Source organism: Humulus lupulus, chromosome 3, assembly GCF_963169125.1.
Source record: "Humulus lupulus chromosome 3, drHumLupu1.1, whole genome shotgun sequence".
Lineage (NCBI taxonomy): Eukaryota > Viridiplantae > Streptophyta > Magnoliopsida > Rosales > Cannabaceae > Humulus > Humulus lupulus.
The window spans coordinates 87,062,324-87,069,291 of NC_084795.1; the positions used below are offsets into that span (position 1 = coordinate 87,062,324).

Sequence of the window (6,968 nt, forward strand, 5' to 3'; positions counted from 1 at the left end):
TTTAAATTAATTAAATTGATTATATTAATTAAATAAAATAAATATGGTATGTAGAGGTAAATTATAGGGTGTAATGATGATGTTGTGGTGAAAATGTGTAGGAAAAAGGGTAAAAAGTTGGCATTTTTGTCATAGGGGACAAAGGGACAAAATGCATTTTTGTTGGGCTCAATAAGGGAAATGGCAGCAATGTGGTGGTTGGGTGTTGGAGGGGGGGCCACGGGTTGGGCCTAGAGTGGGCCTCACGTGGTTGGGCTTTTGGAGAAACACCATTTTTCTTGTTACTTTCTTTCAAAATTACCATCTTTCCTTTGATTTTCTTGCTTTTCAAGGGCAATAATTTTCCTACACAATAAATTATAAACTAAATTAAAATTAAATATTTTCATTAATAAAATATATCATATAACTCCCATGAAAACATTAATTAAAATTTAATTTACATAACATTTAATTTCAATAAAATCATATTTTTAGCATTCAAACTAACAATACTAATTTTAAATAATTAAACTACAACATATTATAATAACATATCTATAAAAACATATAAAAATCTAGAAAACTACAATAAGACTAATAAATTAAAAATTACATAAAAACTTAATAAGTTAATTAAAAACTCATGAACTAAGCAACAATTAGCATGTAAAACATGGTAAAATAACTCTATTTTGTAGAGTTATCACACCCCCAAACTTAAAGTTTTGCTAGTCCTCAAGCAAAAGAAAAATTAAAATACACATATATATATATATATTTTTTTTATTGGTGATATAAAAATGATTTTCTCAAAAATTGCACAATGAAAATAACTCTCAGAAATTATTATGAATAAAAGTTAAGCTTATATAATTAATTAAATTGTCAATTTTGCTTTTAGAAAATATGTTTTTATTAAAATTATTTTTCACTTAAACTTATAGGAAATAAGAGTTTTTATGAAAAATGTAATTTTTGTTACAAGCAAAATTGACCCTATAATTAAAAACAAAGCTTAAAAATTATTCATATTTTTAAGAGAATTAATTTCAAACTCAATCAGAATTTTTATCATTGAAAATGAAAAATATCACCAAATTTTTTTTTTTTTTGTAAATAATTTTTTTAATTTTTTTTTTTGAATTTTTATGAAAATGAACAAATAAAAAAAAAAATTAACAAAACCACAACATATAAATAAATAAAAAAAAATTCAAACAAACATTTTTTTTCTTTTCAAACAAGCATACATAAAATAAAACACAAAACATTAAAAACAATGGAAAGCAAACATAAATAAAACACAAAACAAACACAATAAAACTCGATACCCCCAAACTTAATTTAAGCATTGTCCTCAATGTGTCAAAATATAAATATAAATTAAAATTGACAAGAGTGTAAAGTTTAGAATGGTCGTACCTCGATATTGTGCATTGCGAAGATAGAACAAGATAGAACAGGATACAACTAACAAAAATTAAATCGCACATAAAACAACAATACAAATAAAACACAAGTTATCAAGATCACACAGGAATCAAAGAGCATGGTAAACAGGGTCCTCAAGGAGTATCTCATCCACTTCATCAGTTTTTAATTCCAAAAATGGTTTTAATTTTTGTCCATTAACTTTAAATATATCACCATTTTTAGGATTTTCAATTTCAATAGCTCCATGTGAAAAAACAATACGAACAATGTAAGGACCAGACCACCTAGAGCGTAACTTTCCCGGGAATAAATGCAAACGAGAGTTGTATAAAAGGACTTTCTGACCTGGATAAAAATCTTTTCTCAAAATATTTTTATCATGGTAAAATTTCATGCGATCCTTATACTTTTTTGAATAGTCATATGCATCATTCCTAATTTCGTCTAGTTCATTGAGTTGAAGCTTTCGTTTCTCACCTGCTTTGTCTAAAGAAAAATTTAACTGCTTAATTGCCCAGAAGGCTCTATGTTCTAACTCAACAGGTAAATGGCACGCCTTCCCATACACAAGTCTGTAGGGTGACATGCCAATGGGCGTTTTGTACGCGGTACGATACGCCCATAATGCATCAATGAGTCTTAAGGACCAATCTTTCCTAGTTGGATTCACAGTTTTTTCTAAAATGTGCTTAACTTCCCTATTAGACACTTCAACTTGACCACTAGTTTGTGGGTGATATGGTGTTGAGACTTTATGTGTAATGCCATATTGTTTCATCAAATGTTCAAATGGCTTATTACAAAAGTGAGTACCGTTATCACTAATTATAGCACGTGGTGAACCAAAACGGGAAAATATATTTTCTTTCAAAAAACGAAGCACAACTTTGTGGTCATTAGTGTGGCATGCAATAGCTTCAACCCATTTAGATACATAATCGACTCCAACAAGAATATAAAGATTACCAAAAGAGTTAGGAAATGGTCCCATAAAATCAATGCCCCAAACATCAAATATGTCAATAATAATAATAGGATTTAAAGGCATCATGTTTCTTTTAGTTAAACTTCCTAACTTTTGGCAACGTTCACAAGCTTTACAATAAACATATGTATCATGAAAGATAGTAGGCCAATAAAAACCACATTGTAAAACTTTAGCAGCTGTTTTCTTACCACTAAAATGTCCTCCACATGCATGATCATGACAAAAAGATATGATTTTAGACTGATCACAGTTTGGAATGCATCTTCTAATTATTTGATCAGGGCAGTATTTAAACAAGTAAGGATCATCCCAAATAAAGTTTTTCACCTCAGAATAAAATTTAGATTTATCATGCTTAGACCAATGAGATGGTATTTCTTTAGTGACCAAATAATTAACAATATCAGCATACCAAGGTAATGAAGAAATATGCATTAATTGTTCATCAGGAAAAGTTTCAGTGATAGGAGTGGAATCATGTATAGTTTCAACAACTAGTCTAGATAAATGATCAGCAACAACATTTTCAGATCCTTTTTTATCACGTATTTCTAAGTCGAATTCTTGTAAAAGCAGGATCCAACGGATCAAACGAGACTTAGCATCTTTTTTCGATAAGAGATATTTTAATGCAGCATGATCAGAATAGACAATAATTTTAGATCCTAACAAATAAGATCTAAATTTCTCCAATGCAAAAACAACAGCAAGCAATTCTTTTTCGGTTGTGGAGTAATTTAATTGAGCATCATTTAAAGTTTTGCTAGCATAGTAAATTACATGAGGTATTTTTTCAAGTCTTTGTCCTAAGACAGCACCTATAGCATAATCAGAAGCATCACACATTATTTCAAAAGGTATTTTCCAATCAGGAGGTCGTATAATGGGTGCAGTAGTCAACAAATTTTTTAATTTTTCAAAGGCAACATGGAAATTACTATCAAAGACAAAAGCATTTTCTTTTCCAAGTAAATGGCATAAAGGCCGAGAAATTTTGCTAAAGTCTTTTATAAATCTTCTATAAAAACCGGCATGGCCTAAGAATGATCTAATTTCTTTCACAGTTTTAGGTGGGGGAAGTTTTGAAATAAGGTCAACTTTAGCTTTATCAACTTCTATTCCATCAGATGAGATTACATGACCTAAAACAATTCCTTTTTTAACCATAAAATGACATTTTTCCCAGTTAAGCACAAGGTTTTTCTCTTTGCAACAAATTAAAACAAGTGAAAGATGGTGCAAACATTCATCAAAAGAGGAACCAAACATAGAAAAATCATCCATAAATACTTCAAGAAATCTTTCAACCATGTCAGAAAAAATCGAAATCATACATCTTTGAAAAGTCGCAGGTGCATTACATAATCCAAAGGGCATGCGACGATATGCAAAAGTTCCAAAAGGGCATGTAAAAGTAGTCTTTTCTTGATCTTCTGGGGCAATGGGGATTTGGTTATATCCCAAATACCCATCAAGAAAACAATAATATGCATGGCCAGCTAATCGTTCAAGCATTTGATCAATAAAAGGCAATGGAAAATGGTCTTTTCTAGTAACATTATTCAACTTTCTATAATCTATGCACACTCTCCACCCTGTTTGTACTCTAGTAGGGATTAATTCATTTTTCTCATTTTCAACAACTGTGATCCCAGACTTCTTAGGCACAACTTGAACTGGACTAACCCATTGACTATCAGAAATAGGGTAAATGATACCTACGTCTAACAATTTTATGACATCTTCTCTAACTACTTCTTTCATATTTGGATTTAATCTTCTTTGACATTCCCGAGAGGTTTTAGCATTCTCTTCTAGATGGATTCTATGCATACATATGGATGGGCTAATTCCTTTAATGTCTCCAATGGTCCAACCTATGGCTTCTTTATGTTTTCTAAGGACATCTAACAATTTACCTTCTTGTTCTTTATCTAAAGCGGATGCTATGATAACAGGTAAGGTTTCAGACTCTCCTAGAAAAGCATATTTTAAATTTTCTGGCAAAGGTTTAAGGTCTAACTTTGGAGACTCAGAAATTGATTGAACATGACCTAAGGGTGAAAAAGGTTCAACTTTGGTTTCATTTAAGGGTATAGGCTCTACCGAAGAATTCACATCATCATTAGAGTCATCAACATGCAAGTTCATACCAAAGTATTTTTCACAAAAATCAAATAAGTCATTTCCTTCATTTTCACAAATACTATCTATCATGTTAACTTCATGCACTTCTTCACACTCAACAGATTTAACCACATTAAAAACATTCAATTCAACAGTCATATTTCCAAAAGATAATTTCAAAACACCATTACGACAATTTATGATTGCATTAGATGTAGCTAAGAATGGTCTACCTAAAATGATAGGAATTTGAGCATGCATATTTTCCACAGGTTGAGTATCAAGAACAATGAAGTCAACAGGAAAATAAAATTTATCAACTTTTATCAAAACATCCTCTATAATGCCTCTAGGAATTTTTACAGAACGATCGGCTAATTGAAGAGTTATAGAGGTAGGTTTTAGCTCACCAAGACCAAGTTGCTTATAAACAGAATAAGGCAATAAATTTACACTAGCACCCAAATCAAGTAAAGCTTTGTTAATAAAATGATCACCAATAATGCATGAAATTGTGGGACACCCAGGATCTTTATATTTAACAAGACTCTTATATTGAATAATGGAACTAGCTTGTTCAGTTAAAAACGCCTTTTTAGGAACATTAGTGTTTCTTTTAACAGTACAAAGATCCTTTAAAAATTTAGAGTAGGCAGGAATTTGTTTAATGGCATCTAAGAAAGGGATATTGATACTAACTTGTTTAAAAACTTCTAAGATGTCATTATATTGGCTGCCTTTTTTAATTGGAAGTAATCTTTGTGGGAATGGGGCTTTTGGAATGAAAGGATGGATTGGAGTTTCTTTGTTTGATGAGTCATTGAGATTAGAACTAGGAGGCTGACTCTTTTCTTTTTCTTTTTCATTTTCAACCTCGGGTATGTAATCGGGTTTGACAATTTTCTTTCCAGACCTAAGAGTTGAAATTGATTTGACTTCTCCATTATGACTAGACTTTCCTATCTCATATTGACCTTTTGGATTAGGGATAGGTTGACTAGGGAATGTTCCTTTTTCTCTATCAGCTAAAGCAGTGGCGAGTTGTCCTACTTGTGTCTCGAGTTTGGTAATAGATTGAGATTGATTTTGTAGGATTTGTTGGGTGGATTGCATAAATTGTTGTAAAGTATCTTCTAAGGAAGGTTTTCTTTGTTGCGGATATGGTTGATTTTGTGGGGCATGAGCTTGGTTTTGTGTGTTGTATTGGTGCCCTTGATTCATTTGGGGTTGGTTTTGTCTCCATGAAAAGTTCGGATGGTTTCTCCAATTTGGATTGTAGGTGGATGAAAATGGGCTATCATTTGGTTTCCCATAAGTATGAAGTGCATTGGCCTCCTCGGAAAAGGCTTCTTGGTAGGAAGGACATGATTGGGCATTATGGCAAGGACTAGAACATATAGAACAAACATCTTTTCTTGGTTGTATTGGAGAATTTATAGTTTGGCTTATGGCTAAAGCTTCTACTTTTCTCGCTAATTTGTCTAAGGATGTTCTTAAGTCTAATTCTTCTTTTACTTCATACCTTCCTCCTCTTTTTGGTGAATTAGTTGACCTAGACCTAGGATCAAAATAATTCCATTGTTGCGAATTGACAGATAAATCTTCAAGGGCGTCCCACACCTCTTGTCCTTGAAATTTTAAAAATTTTCCAGTATGCATAGATTGAATCATTTGACGATTAGAGGGAGTCAAACCATCATAAAAATATTTTACAAGTCTCCATTTTTCAAAACCATGATGAGGACATTTTAATAATAAATCTTTAAATCTTTCCCAACATTCATAAAACTCTTCATTATCTTTTTGAAAAAACTCGGAGATTTCTCTCCTTAGACTATCAGTTTTAGACATAGGAAAAAATTTCAGTAAGAATTTATTATAAAGTTGATCCCATGTAGTTATAGACCCAGTGGGAAGGGAATTTAACCAAGCTTTTGATTTGTCTTTTAATGAAAAAGGGAACAATCTTAGTTTGACCGACTCATCAGAAAATTTTTGAAATTTAAATGTTGAGCAAATTTCTAAGAAATCTTTGACATGCATGTAAGGATCCTCTCTATCTAACCCATAAAAAGATGGCAATAATTGAATGATTGCGGGTTTAAGCTCAAAATGAGTAGCAGAAGTAGTAGGTAAAACAATGCATGACGGAGCATTAGATGAAATAGGTGCAAAATATTCAAGCAAAGTTTTTTCAGGCACAACATTTTCATCAAGAGGATTAGCAATAGGTTCCATGATGCTCAAATTTTTACTAACACTTTCAATTTCAAACAAAGATAAACGTCTTTTTACTAATCGTTTTTTAGAGTTACGTTCCCAATGATGCATACAATTTTTCACAAACAAGGCAACAAGGATAATCTCAAACAAGCAATTTTCTGATGTGGAAGATCAGTTAAAACCGCAACCACAGAGCATACTTAGAATTTTTAGA

At 31.6% G+C, this 6,968-nt stretch overlaps 1 non-coding gene across 1 annotated transcript; it reads left to right on the forward strand.

Annotated features, from left to right (window-relative positions):
* Nucleotides 1-6,260: 6,260 nt before the first annotated feature.
* Nucleotides 6,261-6,367, forward strand: LOC133827726 (small nucleolar RNA R71). The gene has a single exon (XR_009890377.1). It is a non-coding gene; the product is annotated as a small nucleolar RNA R71 (small nucleolar RNA).
* The last annotated feature ends 601 nt before the right edge of the window (nucleotides 6,368-6,968 follow it).